The sequence below is a fragment of the Helianthus annuus genome, chromosome 3 (assembly GCF_002127325.2).
Source record: "Helianthus annuus cultivar XRQ/B chromosome 3, HanXRQr2.0-SUNRISE, whole genome shotgun sequence".
Lineage (NCBI taxonomy): Eukaryota > Viridiplantae > Streptophyta > Magnoliopsida > Asterales > Asteraceae > Helianthus > Helianthus annuus.
In genome coordinates this window covers 73,616,354-73,639,730 of record NC_035435.2, presented here as the reverse complement: position 1 = coordinate 73,639,730, position 23,377 = coordinate 73,616,354, and positions in this window count along the sequence as shown.

Genomic DNA, 23,377 nt, shown 5'->3' with positions numbered 1-23,377 from the left:
AGCTAAAATACGCACTAAAAGCACCCGAAACGCACTTTAAGGGCAGAATTTTATTAAATTCAGCTATGACCAACTTTTAAACTTATAAATATCATGCAGAAATATGTCTTATCGTCCAGAATACTTCCCTAAGTGTCAGGAATTGAAAGGGGTGCAAAAGGGTACAAGAAAGACGCTAAACGGTGCAATTTAACACTTAACGAACCGGTATTTAACCGAACAACCGGACATTACCCGGGACACTAAAATTTTGCCAAACACATTGTTTATTTATTTTTGGCTAGTGTTGAGCCCCGTTTACCCTAACACCTATTAAAAATCAAATAAATAACTTATGAAAGCATATTACATGGAATTGAACTACCACTATTATCTAGTTACAAAATTTACATTAAACCCCCCCCCCCCTAAACCGATTTTCAGCCATAGGGGACCCACAAATCATCCACCATGATTCTCATATCTTGCTCAAGATTTTATCTCAATTATTTATTAGATAGGTTACTTGCTTTGGTGACCAAAATATGTGATAGTATCTATATAAAGCATGGCCCCTAAGATCACAATCACACTTCATCATTTCACTCTCTCTCCTCACTCTCTCTCTCCCTCACGGCTGCCCACAACCACCACCATCACCACCACTACACCACCCCATTCATCCATCTTCAACCTTCATTCAAGTATCTAAGTTGATCCATGGAGGTTGCATCTTGAAGGGCTTTCAAAGGAGCTTTGTTTCTTGCTTATCCTTCATCTTTTTCTCATCATCTTCATCACTAGATCCTACCCTAGCCTTGTGCTAGTAGTAAGTTACTTGTACACCCTTGTTCATCTTGTTTTTGGTGATCAAAAATTGTAGTTTGATGTTTAAGTTTAAATCACAAGAACAAGAACACTAAGATGATGAATATGAAACTTTACATGAAACTTGAACATAAAAGATTATTTGAAGATGAAATCTTGTTGGATGAGGGTTGGCTTAAATCATACCTGAAATTTGATTGTTGGTTTCTTGATAAACCCGTTGTTCGGACATTAGTTGATGCGATTTAGTAACACCTAAACTATAAATAAACATGCTGAATTACATTTTCAGCCAACTTCAAACGGCTGTAAACTGATCATTATAACTCGAAAAACTGATTTTCTGGAGTCTAAATTATGCATTTTCGAAAAACCGATCAAATGGCACTGGAATCGTAATTTTTCGAGGTCGTTTACTATTTTTAAAGAACTGTTTTTGGACAGCAGCTCAAGCTGTGTTTTTACTGCAGAAAAAGTGTGTTGTATTCGGAGTCATAACTTAAAAACTGAGTAGAAACAACTCATGGAATTTTTACTGTAGATGGTCACTGTTGTTGTGGTGATCCTCCAACTGGAATTTCGTCAATGGGACTTACAATTAAGTTTTAGTGAATTATTCCGTTGACTGCAGTCAGAAAGTGACAAATCTGATTTCAGTCCGGTAAATGAATTTCTATAAAATATTGGTAATTAACTGGACCCCGATATTTTTACACAATAAAACTTGGATTGTATATGACATTCTGTAAAAATTTGGGAATTTTTGGAAAAGGTTAACTATTTTATTAAAATGCTCAAAAACAGTCCAGTTTTGAGTAATAAAGCTTAAACGACATAAGTAAAATATTGCATGTCTAATTGTCGGGTTGGTTATGTGAGAACGATCTACGGGATATTTGTAAAAGAAAATGATATGCAATTAAGCATGGACACCTCCATTTACAAAGGAGACTATGGCGAAATTTTCCGAAAATCCTAACACTTAATAAATATTTTCTAGAGAAAAATGTTGCTAGTGTGTTCTAAACTATGCTTTTCGAATATAAACCTCGCCATAATTTTTGTAACAAAAATACACATACAACATATAAGATACATAATTCGAGTGCAAAATACAAGGAACTTATATTTACTTCTGAGAAAATAATATAAGTAAGACACTTAGTTAAAAATATAAATTATTTTTTTACACAAGAATATGTACACAAAAGATAGTGACTTGTACTTGTGCGATACAAGTTCAGTGACTAACGTTAAGAAAAGACGTATAGGTCACGACGTTAATTAAGCAAATCCGGTGAGGTTTACGACGCAAGGAACGCAAAGTTGTGAGTTCATGCTCCCCCTTTTCTTTTTACTATTTTTCAGTTTTATAACTTGGGGGTGAAATACATGTTACAATATTTACAAATTGGTATGTTGTGTACTAAAACGAGAAGTACTCTTGGCGAAAACTAGTGCCAAGAATTGATACGAGAAATCGTGTCACGAATAGGGTACCATAAGCACCATTAATCGTGTACATACTAAGACCGCAGAACAAAAGGTTAGATCTAATAGGTTCCAGGGCAGCCCCACTCTTGGTGACAACTAGAACCAAGTAGTGTTTTTGTGTCTCTGTCGTGAATCGACTACAGAAAAATGCCTATGGTTTGGTGACTTCCTATGTCGTGTCACATGTTAATGGCTTTGCAACCCATTAACACTTGATACATATGGAGATACTTGACTCATACATGAATTCGTGATTTGAAACAAAATACATACCATGTTTTTCATACAAAGTATACGAACGTTCAATACAAAAATTGCATGAATTCACACCAACATTATGTTGACGTTTTTTCAAAACTCACATGTATTTCAGGTAACTAAGATGGATGTGCGCGCGGTCTTACCCATGCTCGTGGATGTCGCTTATATTTATCTTTAAATAAAGTTGTAAACTTTTAAGACAATGTTTTATGCTACCAAGCGATGTAAACGCTAACTTATGTCTTTAAATTCTGAAATATTTGGTATTTGAAGTTATTTTTACGAGCAAGTAGTATGTTTACCTTTCGTATGCAATGAGAACCTTTCATGATCACACCTCGTGCTTCCGCCGCAGGAAGGGGTGTGACACTTAGTGCATAATTAATATACTTAAACGTATCGGAAAGCATTTTGAAAGTTTTTAGATTGAGTTTAATAGGACAAATATATCGTCAATCTATGTGAATCATTTAAAACTTAAAACGATTAAAAGCTTAACGGTGCTTGTGATGTGTCTCAAAATTGATATGATCCTCTTTCGCAAACTCAACAAAAAATAGTGTTTGTACATATTTCATTCCTGCATTTAAATTTCTGTCTAGTTTACATATTTAAAAAAATCCAAAAAGATTTTCGACAACTGATGGCGAAAAGCTGATTTTCAAAATTCCAAAAGCTAAACAGGATGAACTTTGGGTTGGAAATATGTGCTTGAATTGAAAATTTTGTATTTTTGAGAAAGAAGACAGATTGATTAATCAAGATCATTAATTTGAACTTGATATAACCATTATGATTGAATTGTTTTAATCACTAAGTTTTTCTTATTGATTTAAGTAAAAACTTACGTTTTGATGAGAAGATGTGTGTAGGTAATGAAAAGGTTTCTGTCCCTGTTGCTATGGAAAGCCAGGATAAAATTCAGAACCTGTGAAGAGCTTAATCAGAGAAAATTTCAGGATGCATTCTCTAGGCGATAGCTAATTCCAGATTGTGATCCCAGCGTGATGAGAGGGGGAGTCTGACAAGGTTAGAGCCAAAGAGATAGATCCTGGAACATCATTCATGCAGACCGATCAAGATTGAAGAGTCGTCATGTTGAAGACTCTCACTGAAGATTCCGTCAACATTCAAGGGGGAGTCTGTTGGTGCAGTTGTCTGTAGATTCCATCAACATTCAAGATTCCGTCAACATTCCGTCATGTTGAAGACTCTCACTGAAGACTCTCACTCAAGACAGTGGAGGACCAAGCAATGCTAGGCGCAACGGGAATGGAGATTCGTCTGGAGGAAACGCAGCCCAAGGCTGCACCTTCAAGCAGTTCCTCGATTGCAAACCACTGAACTACGATGGCATTGGAGGAGCAGTGGCGTTTGTACGCTGGACGGAAAAGACTGAAGCCACTATCCGCATGAGCAAGTGTGCCGCGGATCAACAAGTCACTTTTGCTACTGGGTTGTTTGTCGATGAAGCACTGACATGGTGGAATTTGCAAGTTCAAACTTTGGGTGATGATGCCGCGTATGGCATGACCTGGGATGAACTGAAAGAGAAGATGAGAGAGAAGTACTGCTCTCGTGCCGAACTCCAAAGGTTGGAGACAGAGTTCTGGCACTTGACTATGGTAGGTGCTGACATCACTGGGTATACTCGAAGATTCCATGATTTGTCTAGGGTGATTCCTTGCATGGTAACTCCGGAATTTAAACGTGTTGAACGCTACATTTGGGGACTGGCCCCAGAGTTTCGCTGCATGGTAACTTCAGCCAAACCCCAAACAATCACCGAGGCTGTAACTCTGGCTGTCAGCCTTACTGAAGATTGTGTTCGTATGAAAAAGTTATCACTGAACCCAACAGAAAACACTGAGACGCATGCTGAGTCGGCCGGTGACAAGAAAAGGAAACATGCGAACCTGAACCAAGCAACTCGTAACAACAAGGGTTCCAACAAGAAGCGTGACCCCAACCCGCCTCAGGAGGCGAAATCGCTTACAGCCATGAATGACGCTCCAGCTAAGGGATACCTGGGCACCCTGCCCAAATGCATTCGGTGCAAGCGTCATCACGAAGGAGCTTGTCGCGTTCCAAAGTGCGACAAGTGTGGAAAATTGGGTCACCGCACTGAAGACTGTTGGGGTAAGGGAAATCGAAACGGAAACGGAAACCACACTGGTGCTGGAAACAACGGTGGGAACGGTAATGGCAATGGTAATCGGGTTGGGAATGAAGCCGGGCGAAAGCAAGGATGCTTCAGTTGTGGAAGCAATGAACACTTCATGAAAGACTGCCCGAAGAGAAACAACGCCCAGGCTCGAGCATTTGTGATTGGAGCAAGGGACGCACGCGAGGACCCTAACGTGGTCACCGGTACGTTTCTCATTAACAGTCACTTTGCATCCATATTATTTGACACTGGTGCCGACTATAGTTTCATGTCTGTGGAATTTAAATGTATGCTTGGAATAGAGTCTAGTAGATTGGATATTCCTTACTCCATAGAACTAGCCAATGGTAAACTTGTTGAATCGGGCGAAGTTGTTAGAGGATGCACACTAGAACTGGGTGAACAAAGAATTAGCATCGACCTCTTACCTATTCAATTGGGTAGGTTCGATGTAGTAGTCGGAATGGACTGGTTGTCCAAGAACAAAGTTGAAGTTATTTGTCATGAGAAATCATTCGCATCCCTTTGACGAATGATGAAACTCTCATCGTACGCAGAGAAAGACGAGACGCGCCTCTGCGAATCATCAGTTGTATGAAGGCACAAAAGTGCTTAAGGAAAGGGTGTGTTGCTTTCCTAGCCCACGTTATAGACAAGAAGGTTGTGGAGCCGAAACTCGAAGACATTCCTGTGGTGAAGGAATTCCCTGAGGTTTTTCCCGAAGATCTTCCAGGGCTACCTCTGCAACGACAAGTCGAATTCCGTATCGACTTGGTTCCAGGAGCCGCTCCTGTAGCCAAGGCGCCCTATCGGCTTGCACCATCCGAAATGCAAGAATTATCTACACAACTCCAGGAGTTGTTGGATAAAGGATTCATAAGACCAAGCTTCTCGCCTTGGGGAGCTCCAGTATTGTTCGTGAAGAAAAAGGATGGAACTCTGCGGATGTGTATCGATTACAGAGAACTGAACAAGCTCACTATCAAGAATCGGTACCCACTACCGAGGATTGATGACTTATTTGATCAGTTGCAAGGATCAAGCTACTATTCCAAGATCGACCTTCGATCTGGATATCATCAGTTAAGGATACAAGAAGAAAGCGTACCAAAGACTGCATTCAGAACACGCTATGGGCATTACGAGTTTCTTGTGATGCCATTCGGACTAACGAACGCACCAGCGGTCTTTATGGATCTGATGAACCGCGTATGCAAACCATATCTCGATAAATTCGTGATTGTATTTATCGATGATATCCTGATCTACTCACGGACGAAAGAAGAGCACGAGCAACACCTCAGAACCATACTGGAACTACTGGAGAAAGAGAAACTCTATGCAAAATTCTCAAAGTGCGAATTCTGGATTCGCGAAGTACAATTTCTGGGTCACGTTGTGAACGAAAAGGGCATTCATGTAGACCCGTCCAAGATTGAAGCCATAAAGAATTGGGAAGCTCCCAAAACCCCGACTGAAGTTCGGCAATTTTTAGGCTTAGCGGGCTATTACCGGCGATTCATCGAGAATTTCGCCGAGATAGCTCAACCGCTAACGACCCTTACACAGAAAGACAAGAAATACGACTAGGGTGTTAAACAAGAAGAAGCCTTTCAGCTACTCAAAAACAAGCTATGCGATGCACCAATACTGTCATTACCCGAAGGCACAGAAGACTTCGTGGTATACTGCGACGCTTCACGACAAGGTTTGGGTTGCGTGCTCATGCAACGCCAGAAATGTGACAACCCGAACTTTTGAGGTCGGTAATGTTTTATCTTACGATCTTTACTTCTTACTACCTCTCTAATGTGTTAAAACGTTTTATTCAATGATAACTTCGTTAATCTAAAGCGTAGAATAGCTCAGTTAAATAACGTAATGACCTCTTGGGCCGTACATGTAGTGGGCTACATATTCACACTCTAATATTTAGGATCAATCTTGAGTTGCCGAACCCAACCTTGCACATATGGATTATCGCAGCCCAGTTCTTGTAACCCAAAATTGTATCTTCATAATCGGCCCACTCGTTAGATACTTAGCATTATAATTAGTGTAGTACGTAACATTATGAACATCCCTCAACCTCAAGAAAACAAACCCTACCCCTTCCCTTGTATTGCGGCGGCAGTAGGCTTTCCCCATCGAGGCATCATTCCATCCAATTGAACTCTTGGTTAGTGATTTCTAGTAATCCTCAATTATTTGATCTTGTTTTGTGTGTGAACTTGGTTGACAAAAAAATTGTGTGCATGTAATTAATGTATTGGTATCGGCCAATAGGATAGCACCATGAATGAATTGTCGGCCACTTTATGTGCACCCTTCTTGAATATGTGATGTTATTCATGTGCCGCCGAAGGTACTGTGATGTAATCGAAATTGATTTAATAAACCGATGGGATTAATTGCTATTGGACCTCACACGCTGTTGTTTATATGTGATCATTTGTTGCTTCTTTTGACCGAAATCCACATGTGCACATGCAGGCATTAATTTTAGAGTTATCTATAAGGCACCTTTGTGTTAATATGAATCATATCACAGCTTTTGTTATTTAATCTTGATGTAATGGCTGACAATTATCTTTATTAATGTGATGATAGATTAAAAGTAGGGTGGTCCAATAGGATTGTAGTATGTAGTGTTGGTCCAATGGCATCATGAAAACCATCCACACTTGATCTTTGAGTATTATTTATTGAGAGTAATCATGTAGTGGGTGGCAAACATAACTGACAACTCGGTTGGAATGATGATTGATGATTTAATGTTAAATGTTAGTGGAATAATTCATAAAGTGGCGGCTATAGTGTTACTAAGCATATGTTATGTATATATCAAATCCCCATGTATTGATTTAATCAAATAGACTTTTGATAACATTGTCAGTATACATGTTGGGCATAATAAATAGTGATGATGATTGCTTGGTTGATCGAAAATGACTGGCATGTGATTGATTATATAATGATTTAATATCATGTGCATGATGTCAAAACATATGCAAGGCTCACATGAAATATTAAATGGGTAACAAGACACACACAATTAACTGGGCCGATACATGTTAACAGGGCTGCTAGGATTATTAGATGCGATTATATGGTTGGGTCGGTTGTGATAGTTGGGCCACAATGCTGGATACGGCGCCTGGTGGGTATCGAGTCCATGAACCACACACACACAATTATTGTGTAGCCGATTATATTGTGTTGCACAGAAACCATGTTGGTCACTAAATTGGTTAATGCACGTGTTCTAATATCGAGGAATTTTGTGTCGCGTGACTTGTATAATTGATAGAGGTGAATTCGTGTATGAATGGAATACCGGATGAGAGAATAATTAATGATACTTAACCAACGTGTAAATTGATTATGACTGGAACCATATGTGTGCGCTACCTGTATCTTGGTTGTATAATATGTGAACACGGAATGCATGTACGTGAAACGTGTGGATTATGTGCGCTATTGACTAATTGTTGCCGATAACCATTTTAGGACGTGATTGACTTACTTTGAGCACATACTTAGCATACCGAGCAAACCAAGGTGAGTTCACACCCTTACTAAGGCATGGGATTCCCAAGGGCTTGGGAATGGGATTGAAGGAATAAGATTGAATAGATTCGTACTGACACTAATACTAGACTACCATACCACTGTCCTCGGTTGTGCAGGACACATACTTATGCTATTCACTGTCCTCGGTTGTGCAGGACACATACTTACAATCTACGTAGACTTATACTTATTACTATCCTCGGTTGTGAAGGATACTCACGTAAAACCTACGTGGACTTATACTTATTACTATCCTCGGTTGTGAAGGATACTCACGTAAAACCTACGTGTACTTATACTTATTACTATCCTCGGTTGTGAAGGATACTCACGTAAAACCTACGTGTATTTATACTTACTACTATCCTCGGTTGTGAAGGATACTTATGGTTACGAGTAGTCTAGTGGTTATACAACATGGGTAGCCCCCACCAATAGAACGTACTAACGGCCCAGTAGAGCCACCTGTTACATACGAACTTACTATTACGCAATTACTTTCTGTGAACTCGCTCAACTAGTTGTTGATCCTCTGTTACATGCCTTGCAGGTCGTTAGGTACATGGAGCTTGCACAGGGAGGAGCTGGTCGTTGTGGGCTTGGATCGTGATTGTTTCTTTAAACACATATGACATTACATTATTAATTATGTTGGGTTTACTTACATGCTTCCGCTACTTAAACAAATGTTGGTTTTGAACATCAATCATGTCTTGTTGAATTATATTATCTACTTTTATTATTAAATGCTATGTTCCATATGATTGGTGGCTTGATCCTGGTCAGTCACGCTCCCAAGCGGTGATACTCCGCACGTGGATTTTGGGGGTGTGACAGATTGGTATCAGAGCCATTGGTTATAGAGAACTTGGTTTTAATATGGGGAAAATGTTTTTATTAAAACCAGACTATAACCAGAACAGTGCTCTCAACGATCCACAACGACGCTTCGCTCCACGTGCAAGACTCAACATCCTAGGTAATAAGGTTTGTGTTTATTGCCTACATGCTAGAATTTGCATAGAACTTTGCTCGTAGTATGCTTACATTACTTTGCTCACTACTTGTTATTACTTAAGAACACCTATGTGCTTACACTCTTCTGTCATCGCACTATTTGCGAACCTCTCTCACCTATGTTGCTTTTGATGTGAAGATCAATGGCCGGACGTATTAACATGACTCAAGCCCAGCTAGAAGCTCTCGTTCAAGCTCAAGTTGCTGCGGCACTTGCAGCTGCTCAAGCAGGTAGTATACCCTGCAGTATAGACACACTAGGATCTTTAGATCCTACATTAATTCTCGTATTTAACTTTGTCCTATTCGTACACAATAGGTCAACACGCGCAGCAGCCTGTCTGCACTTTCAAGAATTTCATGGATTATCGCCCTAGCACGTTCAGCGGCACTGAAGGAGCGGTTGGACTCCTCCACTGGTTTGAAAAGCTCGAGTCGGTGTTCGAAATGTGTGAATGCCCTGAGGCTCGCAGGGTCAAGTATGCCACTGGTACTTTGGAAGGGATCGCGTTAACTTGGTGGAACGCGCAGGTGCAGATCCTAGGGTTGGCAGCTGCTAACGCCACCCCTTGGAATGACTTCAAGGAACTGATCAAAAGGGAATACTGTACCCGGGAAGACATCCACAAGCTGGAGGATGAGTTTTATCATTTGAAGATGACTGGGTCAGAAATCGAGGCTTATACCAAGAGGTCGAACGAGTTGGCTGTGCTGTGTCCAACTATGGTGGACCCTCCATACAAGCGTATTGAGTTGTATCTCAAGGGTTTGGTGCCAGAAATCCAGAGCCACGTAACCTCGGCTAATCTTGACAACATTCAGGCTATTCAGCGCCTCGCTCACCGCATCACAGATCAGGCAGTGGATCAGAACAGACTGCCAAAGCGTATCAGCGCTACTGCTACCGCTACTGCTTCTACTACACTTGCTACTCCCAGTGAAAACAAGAGAAAATGGGATGGGGATTCTAGCAAGGGATCAGCTTCAGTGCAGTCACAAGCTCAGCAACGAAAGACAGACAGTTACCAGAGTCCCAGTCAGCACACCTCAGGCAGCCACAGACAGGGAGGATATCGAGGAAACCTCCCGAAGTGTAACACCTGCAACAAACACCACAGTGGCCAGTGTAATAAGGGTCGCTGTCAAAGATGCCTCAAGATGGGTCATGAGGCCAAAGATTGTAGAAGCCCTCGGCCTGCGAATCAGAATCAGCAGCAGCCACCAGCACAGCAGAATCAACAGCAGGGCAACAAAGGGTGTTTTCATTGCGGTGCAGAGGGTCACTTCAAAAGGCACTGCCCTCAGCTGAACAGGAACCAGAACAACAACAACCATAATAACAATCAGGGAAATGGCAACAACAACAACAACGGAGGGAACAACAATGGCAATGAAGCAAGGGGTCGTGTGTTTGTGTTGGGGCAGGGTGATGCCAGAAATGATCCCAACGTCGTTATGGGTAAGTTTCTTCTCGACGATATTTATGTTACTGTTTGGTTTGATTCGGGTGCGGATGCGAGTTATATGTCTTTGAAAATGAGTAAATTGTTAAAACGTGCACCAACACCCCTAAACACCAAGCATGTGGTAGAGTTAGCAAACGGTAAAAGTGTAGAAGCCACACAGATAGTTAAGGGTTGTAACATTGTCTTAGCTGGTCAGACTTTCTCCATCGACCTTATTCCTATAGTTCTGGGTAGTTTCGACATCGTCATCGGCATGGATTGGTTATCTAAGCAGCAGGCAGAAATTCTATGTAAGAAGAAGATCATTCGTATTCCTCGTTCGGGTAAGGAACCTCTCGAAGTTCAAGGCGACAAGAGTGGTGCAGTGGTTGGCATCATCTCTTTCCTGAAGGCTCAGAAATGTTTACGAAAGGGTCATACTGCTATCTTGGCACTGGTTACTGATGCAGCTTCGAAAAAGAAAAGAATAGAGGATATTCCAGTTGTACGCGAATTTCCTCAGGTGTTTCCTGAAGATTTACCTGGTCTACCGCCTCATCGCCAGGTCGAGTTTCAAGTCGAGCTAGCTCCAGGAGCAGCACCTATAGCTCGTGCACCGTATCGTTTAGCTCCAACGGAATTGGAAGAGCTGTCAAAGCAACTACAAGAGCTCTTGGATAAGGGTTTCATTCGTCCAAGCTCTTCGCCTTGGGGAGCTCCAGTACTATTCGTGAAAAAGAAGGATGGCACTTTCAGAATGTGCATTGATTATCGCGAACTGAACAAGGTCACGGTGAAGAACCGCTATCCTCTTCCTCGCATTGACGACTTATTCGACCAGTTGCAAGGGTCGAGTTACTACTCCAAGATTGATCTAAGGTCAGGTTACCATCAGCTGAGAGTCCGGGATGAGGACGTCTCCAAGACAGCATTCAGAACTCGCTACGGCCATTACGAGTTTCTGGTCATGCCATTCGGGCTTACGAACGCGCCTGCAGTCTTCATGGATCTTATGAACAGGGTGTGCAAATCTTATCTTGACAAGTTCGTCATTGTCTTCATCGACGACATTCTGATCTACTCCAAGAGTCAGGAGGAACACGAGCAACACTTACGTCTTATCTTGGAACTTCTTCGAAAGGAGCAACTGTACGCAAAGTTTTCAAAATGCGACTTCTGGCTTCGTGAAGTCCACTTCCTAGGCCATGTGGTGAACAGGGATGGGATCCATGTCGATCCATCCAAGGTAGATTCGATCAGGAACTGGCCTGCACCGCGTACACCAACAGAAATACGCCAATTCTTGGGTTTGGCGGGATACTACAGGCGGTTTATCAAAGACTTCTCCAAGATCGCGCAGCCGCTTACTATGCTGACACAGAAAGGTGTCGTTTACAGATGGGGTAATACGCAGGAAAACGCTTTTCAGTACTTAAAGGATAGGCTTTGCAGCGCGCCTATTCTCTCATTGCCAGAGGGCACGGATGATTTTGTAGTCTATTGTGACGCGTCGATATAGGGGCTTGGTTGCGTATTGATGCAGCGGGATAAAGTTATTGCCTACGCCTCTCGTCAACTCAAGATTCATGAACGGAACTACACGACGCACGATTTAGAGCTGGGAGCTGTTGTTTTTGCGCTTAAGATATGGCGACACTACCTGTATGGTACCAAGTGCACAATTTACACCGATCACAGGAGTCTCGAGCATATCTTCAAGCAGAAGGAATTGAATATGCGTCAACGACGATGGGTCGAGTTACTTAATGATTACGAATGCGCCATCAAGTACCATCCAGGCAAAGCCAATGTTGTGGCTGACGCTCTCAGTCGGAAAGACACTTTACCTAGGCGTGTACGAGCCTTACAGCTCACCATTCAGTCTGATCTTCCTGCACAAATACGAGATGCTCAGGTGGAAGCATTGAAACCAGAAAACGTAAAGGCTGAAGCTTTACGCGGCTCAAGGCAACGAATGGAACAAAAGGAAGACGGCGCCTACTATGTAGCGGGGCGTATTTGGGTCCCACTTTATGGCGGTTTACGAGAACTGGTGATGGATGAAGCACATAAGTCTCGCTATTCGGTACATCCAGGTTCGGATAAGATGTACCACAACCTCAAAACAACATATTGGTGGCCTAGCATGAAGGCCCACATCGCTACTTACGTTGGCAAGTGCTTGACCTGTGCGAGAGTCAAGGTGGAATACCAGAAACCAGCGGGCCTACTTCAGCAACCCACGATACCGCAATGGAAATGGGAAGAAATTTCCATGGATTTCGTTACAGGCCTACCTAGATCTCAGCGTGGGAATGATACCATATGGGTGATCGTGGATCGACTCACCAAGTCTGCACACTTCCTAGCTATAAAGGAAACGGATAAGTTCTCCACTCTCGCAGACGTTTATCTTAAAGAAATTGTTTCGAGGCACGGGGTGCCCACCTCCATCATTTCGGATCGGGATGCACGATTCACGTCAGAGCTATGGCAAGCGATGCACAAAGCGTTTGGCTCTCGTTTAGACATGAGCACAGCGTATCACCCTCAGATGGATGGGCAGTCTGAGCGCACGATTCAAACTCTAGAAGACATGCTTCGTGCGTGTGTTATCGATTTCAGCAACGGCTGGGAAAAGCATCTCCCTTTAGTGGAGTTTTCATACAATAACAGTTACCACACCAGCATCCAAGCCGCTCCATTCGAGGCATTGTACGGACGTAAATGCCGGTCACCTCTCTGTTGGGCAGAGGTGGGGGATAGTCAGATTACAGGACCAGAAATGGTAGTTGACGCTACGGAAAAGATTGCACAGATACGGCAACGCATGGCGGCAGCACGCGACCGTCAGAAAGCCTACGCGGATAAGCGTAAGAGGCCATTGGAATTTCAGGTCGGGGACCGGGTTTTACTTAAAGTCTCACCCTGGAAGGGTGTGGTTCGATTTGGTAAACGAGGCAAACTCAATCCACGGTATGTTGGACCGTTCGAAATCACTGAAAGAATAGGCCCAGTAGCCTACAGATTGAACCTACCAGCTGAACTCGGTGCAGTTCACAATGTATTTCATGTGTCGAATCTGAAGAAGTGCCTGTCAGATGAGACCCTCATAATTCCTTTTAAGGAACTCACTATCGACGAGCGGTTGCAGTTCGTCGAGGAGCCAGTTGAAATCACGGACCGGGATGTTAAGGTCCTCAAACACAAGAGAATCCCTCTTGTTCGAGTTCGTTGGAACTCCCGACGTGGCCCAGAGTACACCTGGGAACGCGAAGAACAAATGAAAGAAAAGTACCCCCAGTTATTCGGAACCAATGCATCCACAGCTGAGACTGAAGCTACTACTGCGGAATTTCGGGACGAAATTCCAAATCAACGGGGGGATGATGTGACACCCCAGGAAAACCAGTGAACACTACAGCTTATCTAGCTTCCTCAGTGAGTGCGTACCGAATTTCGGGACGAAATTTCTTTCAAGTTGGGGATGATGTGACAACCCGAACTTTTGAGGTCGGTAATGTTTTATCTTACGATCTTTACTTCTTACTACCTCTCTCTAATGTGTTAAAACGTTTTATTCAATGATAACTTCGTTAATCTAAAGCGTAGAATAGCTCAGTTAAATAACGTAATGACCTCTTGGGCCGTACATGTAGTGGGCTACATATTCACACTCTAATATTTAGGATCAATCTTGAGTTGCCGAACCCAACCTTGCACATATGGATTATCGCAGCCCAGTTCTTGTAACCCAAAATTGTATCTTCATAATCGGCCCACTCGTTAGATACTTAGCATTATAATTAGTGTAGTACGTAACATTATGAACATCCCTCAACCTCAAGAAAACAAACCCTACCCCTTCCCTTGTATTGCGGCGGCAGTAGGCTTTCCCCATCGAGGCATCATTCCATCCAATTGAACTCTTGGTTAGTGATTTCTAGTAATCCTCAATTATTTGATCTTGTTTTGTGTGTGAACTTGGTTGACAAAAAAATTGTGTGCATGTAATTAATGTATTGGTATCGGCTGTCACACCCCAACCGATGGCGGAATCATCGGGGCGCGGCACTGAGCGAAACAGATTGTTCAGAAGTTTCCACAACAACTATCATACAATTCAGTTATATAACACGTCCCATACCGTGTCCCAAATAATAACAAGTTATCATAGAAATCAGCTAAACAATATGGGAACTGTTCCGACAACTCAAATTCTTACTTATTACAGACCGAAAGTAAATAATGTTTTAAGTCTTCTAGACGACTACTGGGGATCTTACTGACTACAGGTGCCAGTGCAAGATCTACAGATAATTATGGCCCTGGAACAGGTACGTGGGCACTGTCCTAAGGTCACAGACTCCTAGAAGCTTATTATTGCCTCGCTTCCCTAGCACGCTAGTAGCTTAAACACCTGTCACATACGTTAAAATAAAAGTCAATACATATAATGTAAAGGTGAGTACACAAGTTTGATATAGCATATAGAGTTCGAATAGTTTACGCATAACCAAGCACGTACACAAGGGCAAACGATGCATGTAAATTATCAACATGGGACCATCGATACCAATGACTTCGAGTTGACTGTCCGAGACAGTTCGCAATACATGATTACCACCGTAATCCATGCAAGTAATTGTCCTTAGCAACCCCCGTGTGAACGGGTGCTGAGTCCAAACTATAGTACTACGTTGCTAAAGCAGGCAGATAGCACTCCACGTGTAAACATAATAAACAGCAATCATTTAGACAAGTAATACATGCAGGTAGGTTAGCGTTCAAATAGTTTGTGTCGTTTGTGAATTTGATAGATTACGTATGTAACACCCAAAAGTGCTGAAAGCAAAAAGGGATCGAGTATACTCACAGTGATTGATGTGGATTGAAGGGAGCACTGAGAATAGGTTAGCCTGAATAGTTTGATAACACAACGATGAGTAACGCGGAAAAAGTAAACAATGTACTTGGATCGAGTAGGCCATTCGATCGGACAGCAGTTCGATCGAGTGGGCTGTTCGATTGGTTTGAAAGTCCGTTCGAACATCCATTCGATCGGCTGGCTGGCTCGATCGGCTGGTTCCTTCAAGTGGATTGTTTCTTCCTTTGATGTGAAGGATGTGTTTGTGTATGATGGTTTGTACTACCTTTCAAGTTGGCCGATCGAACTGCTGTTCGATCGGTTAGCCCAACCGATCGGTTAGCACTTCGTTGTTTTTAAATATGTCACTCGATCGGTTGGCATGTTCGATCGGGTGACATTCCAATGTTTCGAATAGGTTAAGTGTTGAAGTATAGTATCTCATGATTCAAGCAGTAATGATTACAATCGAGTGGCGTAGTCGATCGAACAGTACCTCGTCAATACTACACTTTGTGAGTTGGTGGGTCTAAGTGCTAGTCGATCGGTTAGCCTAGTCGATCGGCTGGCATAGTCGTTCGGTTGGGCTGTTCGATCGAACAGCCTAGCCGTTCGGCCAGCTTCTCGATTCGGTTGGCCTATCACCTAACACTTGGTTATTCCCGTTGTTTGTTGATGTTTTAGAGATATTTTGACTACGAGTTGAACCACAAAACTGAAGTCCCCACTTGGCCTACTGACTTGAGCAGGAATCACCCAAACTTGGTCAGAGACGGTTTGGAACCCAAGTTTAACGTTTAACCCGGAATCGGTATATCTCTAGGTAGAACCCGAATCTTGAACCATGTGTTTGTTTAGATTGATTTGTAAATCGGTTCAAGCCTCGTTTTCACCTTTTTGAGTGTAAAAGAGTTGAAAGATAGATGAAAACCCATCTTCCAATCCTTTTCCACCGTTAAATGTTAAGATCTTTGGAAGATTTTAGGTTATTTATGTGGAAATCGGTTAGATCTAACTTATTCATGGTTGAATGAAGTCAAGAACATGAAGTTCTTGATGAACACCAAGAACACCATGATGACATCACTCAAGAACACCTAGATCTTGGTGATTTCATGGATGAAATTCAGATTTTGAAAGATAGAAAGGTGGAGAATCGATTAATGAACAAAAACGTACAAGGATTAGAGCGAAATACTTACCGGTTTGAGAGAAATCTTGGATTTAGTGAGAAGAAGAGGCTGGTCGGTCAGAGCTTTTCCAAAAGTGGAAAGTTTGACAAGGACAGCCCTATTTATAGGCTTCCAAAAGAGGAAAGGGTCAGCTGATCGAACAGCATCCCTGATCGAGCAGCTGTCCGATCGAACAGCCTGTTCGATCGGCTAGCCTGTTCGATCAGGTTGCCCTGTTCGATCGGCTTGCATGGTTTTGAGTGTTTCGCGACGATTTTTGATATTTCGAGTTCGATAGACGATGATTTGAGAATGCTAGAATTCCTAATCAAATTACTTTTAGTTCCAACTACTATATCTAACATACAAGCATCCTTACAACCATTTCGGGTTCGATTTCCATTGAGTTTGATTCACCTTTGAGTCTTGATTGATTTGATTGATTCACCACACACTTTAACATAAAAATAAACATGCACAAGTAACACATAAGGCACACACACACGTATAAAAGCATTAAAATTAACCACACTCGAGTTCGATGATTGATTTGATTAGCTTGATTATTGATTGACTAGTTTTATTGCGTTGTTACTTCCTATCATTCACAGTCGGTCGTTGATTCACAGTTCGATTATCGGTCGATTAGTTTGATTATACAACACTTACTCCAAATAATACGAAAATCAAAATGAAACTAAAATGAAATCAATCTTTATTAATCTTTAATTCCAATAACAGTCAACACTTGACTTTGACTTTGACTTTGGAAAACACGGGGTGTTACAGTCTCCCCTCCTTTAGGGAATTTCGTCCCGAAATTAGGCCGAGAACCGTACATCGCCGTGTGATTTTTACCAATTTGATGCTTCAGATCTATCTGAATAACTGCGGGTACTTGGCCTTCATGTCACTTTCGAGTTCCCAAGTGAACTCCGCGCCTCGTTTGCCTTCCCATCGTACTTTTACAATAGGAATGCGAGAGCGTCTGAGTTGCTTGGTCTGTCGGTCCATGATTTCGACAGGCTTTTCCACGAAGTGTAGCGTCTCATTGACCTGAAGATCGTCGAGTGGTATTATCGCGTCGTGGTCGGCTACGCACTTTCGAAGGTTTGAAATATGGAAAGTCGGGTGGACATTGCTGAGTTCCTCCGGTAATTCGAGTTTGTAGGCCACTTTACCGATCCTTTCCAGAATCTTAAAAGGTCCAACAAATCGAGGCGCAAGTTTCCCTCTTTTGCCGAATCGGACTACTCCCTTCCAAGGTGATACCTTTAGGAGCACGTAGTCGCCAACTGCAAATTCGCGGGGCCTGCGTCGTTTATCGGCGTACATCTTTTGTCTATCCCGGGCCTTTACCAAATTTTCCCTTATCTGGTGGATCTTGTCAGTCGTTTCTTGCAGAATCTCGGGCCCAGTCAATTGTGAATGACCGACCTCGTGCCATACAATAGGCGAGCGACATCTCCTACCATACAAGGCTTCGAAAGGTGCCATTTCGATGCTGGAGTGATAGCTATTATTGTACGAAAATTCGACCAATGGCAGGTGTTTGCTCCAACTACCACCAAAATCGATAACACACGCACGGAGCATGTCTTCAATAGTACGAATCGTTCTTTCCGTCTGCCCGTCGGTTTGCGGGTGGAATGCGGTACTCAAATTCAGCGTCGTACCTAGAGCTGCTTGAAAAGTTTCCCACAATCTCGATGTAAACCGAGCGTCGCGATCCGAAATGATGTCTCGAGGCGTACCATGATTCTTAATGATCTCGTCGGTGTAGATTTGGGCTAGCTTGGCCACCTTATAGTCTTCTCGTATTGGCAAAAAGTGGGCTGATTTGGTTAGACGGTCGACTATAACCCAAATACTGTCGTGACCTGATGGCGTGGTCGGAAGCTTAGTTATGAAATCCATAGCTATGCTCTCCCACTTCCATACGGGTATCGGCGGTTGTTCGAGTAAGCCTGAGGGTCTTTGGTGTTCAGCCTTGACTCTTGCACAAGTTAAACAGCTACCAACATATAGAGCAATATCCCTTTTCATCCCAGGCCACCAGTACTTGTAGCGAAGGTCCTGGTACATTTTGTCCGCACCGGGATGAATGGAATATCGGGACTTGTGGGCTTCGTTCATGATAATCTTTCGCAAATCTGTCCTCCTCGGAACCCAGATTCGGTCCAGATAATAGAATATCCCGTTGGCTTTGCTCACGAGTTGAGTTCCATCGTGATAGATTCGTTCTTTCTTCAACGTACGCTCGTTAAAGCAAGCGTGTTGTGCTTCGCGGATGAGAGCTTCGAGGTTATACTGAGCCTGGATGTTTCGAACACCTATCACGTAATTCTTTCCGCTGAGGGCGTCTGCAACTACATTCGCCTTGCCTGGGTGATAACGGATCTCACAGTCGTAATCGTTGAGAAGTTCTACCCATCGGCGTTGACGCATATTGAGTTCTTTCTGGTTAAAGATATGTTGTAAGCTCTTGTGATCGGTGAAGATCGTACACTTTGTACCATACAGGTAGTGTCGCCAAATCTTTAAGGCAAAGACAACTGCGCCTAGCTCGAGGTCATGGGTTGTATAGTTCTTCTCGTGGATTTTGAGCTGTCGAGATGCGTAAGCTATAACCTTGTCACGTTGCATGAGAACACAGCCAAGTCCAAGGTTTGAAGCATCACAATAGACAATGAAGTCATCGCTTCCGTCCGGCAGTGTAAGAACTGGTGCATGGCACAGCATGTGTTTGAGGGTTTGGAAAGCAGTCTCCTGCGCGGTTCCCCACACAAAAGGCTTGTCTTTATGAGTAAGGGAGGTAAGCGGTACAGCAATCTTTGAGAATCCTTCGATGAATCGCCGATAGTAACCAGCTAATCCGAGAAAAGAGCGAACTTCTGACGGATTCCTTGGCGTAACCCATCCCTTGACTGCCTCAATCTTTGCAGGATCAACGTGTATACCCCGACTATTCACAATGTGACCCAGAAATTGAACCTCCTCCAACCAGAACTCACACTTGGAGAACTTGGCGTAGAGTTGGTTTCCCTGAAGCAACTCGAGAACCAATCGCAAATGCTGCGCATGTTCGGCCCTCGATCTGGAATAGATCAGGACATCGTCGATGAATACAATGACAAAACGGTCTAAGAACGGTTTACACACGCGATTCATCAGATCCATAAAGACCGCGGGTGCGTTGGTCAAACCAAAAGGCATGACAACAAATTCGTAGTGGCCGTATCGGGTTCGAAATGCGGTTTTGGGTATATCTTCCTCTTGAATCCGCAACTGATGGTAGCCTGAACGTAGATCAATCTTGGAGAAACACTGAGCACCTTGTAATTGGTCAAACAGATCATCGATTCTTGGTAAGGGGTATCGGTTCTTGATGGTCAGCTTGTTCAATTCTCGGTAATCAATGCACATTCGGAACGACCCGTCCTTCTTTTTGACGAAAAGGACTGGTGCGCCCCATGGAGAAGTGCTCGGGCGAATGAAGCCTTTTTCAAGTAACTCTTGGAGTTGGTTTGAGAGTTCTCGCATCTCAGATGGAGCGAGTCGATACGGAGCTTTGGCCACTGGGTTGGCTCCTGGAATAAGGTCGATTCGAAAGTCGATATCACGGCTTGGAGGTAATCCAGGAAGATCATCAGGGAACACCTGAGGAAATTCTCGGACAACGGGGACATCCTTGACTTCAACTTTCTTTTTCTTGTCCGTCTCTGCTACAACAATGTTGGCCAAGAAGGCTCGATATTCCTTGCGGAGATATTTGCGAGCTTGAAGACAGGATATGAGCTTGAGATCTTTTGCAGTAGTTTCACCATAAACACATAGAATATCACCACTAGCTAGCACAAAACGAATCATCTTATCGGAACACACAACTTCAGCACGGTTTTCACGAAGAAAGTCCATGCCTACTATGACATCGAAACTTCCGAGTTGCATTGGAATGAGATTAATCGGGAATATATGATTGTTGAGCTTGAGAGTACAATCACGGAGCACAGAATTGACAGCAATGGTTTTTCCGGTAGCGACTTCTACTTCGAAAGGTGACGAAAGATAAGAGCGCTTACGTCTAAGAAGCTTCTCAAATTCAAATGACACGAAGCAGTTATCGGCTCCAGTATCAAACAAACATGATGCATATATACCATTCACAAGGAACGTACCATTGACCACGTTGTTATCAGCTTGAGCCTGGCGTGCATTGATGTTGAAAGTTCTGGCGTGAGCGGCTTGTTGTTGAGGCTGTTGTTGTTGTTGCTGGGGTTGTTGAGCTTCTTGTTTCACCACCCTGTTCGGGCACCGGTTTGCGAAGTGGTTAGGGTCACCACATGCAAAGCAGGTCCGAACATTGTTTGCCGGGGCCTGTGCAGCTTGAGGAGCTTGAGGAGCAGGGAGTAGAGCCTGGTTGACAGCGGCTTGAGCTTGAGCTTGACGGGGACCATAGCGGCAACTCGCAGTGAAATGCCCGTAAACGTTGCAGTGGGCACAGAATCGGCAGGCCACACCCACCGGGTGATGATAGGAACATGTAGCACAGAGTGGGTGGGGGCCGGTGTACGCACGCTTCGCTGGCGGCGCATTGATCACTGGCGCAGTGCGCGGTGGTTGTTGCTGTTGGGCTGGTACAGACTGTAGTGGAGCAGCATTGGTTGCAGCAGCGCAATTCTTGTTCTTCTTTCTTCTTCTCGAGGACTTGGAGGCTTGAGTGGTAGGGTTGTCGGTTGATGCTGTAGTAACTTGATGCAACGACTTGGATGGCTTATCCCAGACACCAGCCTTAACTCGCTTGTCGTTAATCTCGGCAGCGAGTAGGTAGGTTTCCTCGATCGTTGCGGGTTTGGCGGCGTGGACAAAATCTGCGACACAATCCGGAAGAGCACGGATGTATTTCTTGATGGTCATGTCAGAAGTCTTGACCTGGTCGGGACATATGATACTCAATTGCTTGAAACGGGCGGTGAGACCAGCATTGTCTCCCTCCCTTTGCTTGATACTCCAGAACTCATCCTCCAACTTTTGGCGTTCGTGGGGAGGACAGAACTCGTCCATCATGATCGCTTTCAATTCTTTCCACGTCAGCTCGTATGCAGCGTCGTTCCCGCGCTTGTTCCTTTCTGCGGTCCACCAGTCCAAAGCTCGCGACTGGAAGACACCGGTAGCATTGAGAGTACGAAGGTGATCTGGGCATCCGCTTTGACGAAGGGTGACTTCCACCGAGTCAAACCAATGAAACAGAGCCGTAGGGCCATCTTCACCGGTAAACTCTTTTGGCCCACATGCCTTGAATTGTTTGAAGCTAAAAGTAGCTTTGTTGGAGTCTTTGGGCGTGAGGGTTCGGGATTCCTCAGATGACTTGCTTGCGTTCTCGAACACATCACTGACGGCTTTTGCCACAGACCTTGAGATGATCGCGGCGAGACGTCGATCTCTCTTTTCCTGACGGGTAAGACGCGTGCGTGATCTAGGTTGTCCAGATGACGACATGGTCTGCAATAGACATCGCCATAGGGCTCAACACAACGAATTCGAATCTCGCACGTCTTAGTTTACTAAAGCTTAGAATCACGTCGCATCTCACGTCACGTAACACATATAAACACATAAGCACATAATCATAGAGGCACATAAGCACAGAAGCAATTAGGGCACATAAGCAATTAAGCAAATAGAGCACTTAAGCAATTAAGCAAATAGAGCACTTAATTTCCTAAACACGTACGAAATTTTATCACAGAAGCAGTCAGAAAACAGAAACCTATAGCCACAAATCGAGTGTCGTTCGTTTTGCATATCGGATAGCATCACATCGTATCGTCTAACTTAATCGTATAGCGTAGCATAGTACACTGGGTTCGTCTAGATCACATCAACAGGGATTTGAATCGAGATAGGATAGCAACAAAGGTTACGCAGATTGATAACAAATGGAGTAACCAACAAATCTTAAAACACGTAAACAGGTAAATCACATAAAATCAACGAAGCAACACTCAAAATCGGAAAATGGATTGTCTGCGGCTACTAGACTTTGACTAACCATGGCAATTTAACTATTCACAGTTGACTTGTCGTCACTTTCGACTCTAGGGGACATGTTTCTGCCTCGATTCTTGGGCATTACGTATGCACATTCTAGGCCATACTCGTGAGTTCAGGTCGTTGGAGTCCGTCAATTGCCTTGGCGAGATAAAATAAAGTTGGAATAACTGCCAAGGTTAGGGTTTCACCCCTAGCTCAGCAATTTCTTCCTTGTTTTAAGAAAAATTAGAGGAAAGTTTTCATCAAATTATGGGTTTCAGCCCTAATTTGGTATAATTCTCCCCCGTTTGTTGATAGAAAATTACACAAAATAATTGGCAAAAATTTGTAATTTAGGCAGGAATTTGCGGGTTTCACTCCTAATCCCGTCCAAATTACAAAATTTGGCTCGGAGTTCGGATGTAATGATAGAATAGAAGGAAACAACATAAAATAAGCACATAAACTTGGTCTCTTGGTTCCTAACTATAGTCTAGGTCTCTAAGACAGCGATCCGGACTAGATCGTGTCTAACCTAATT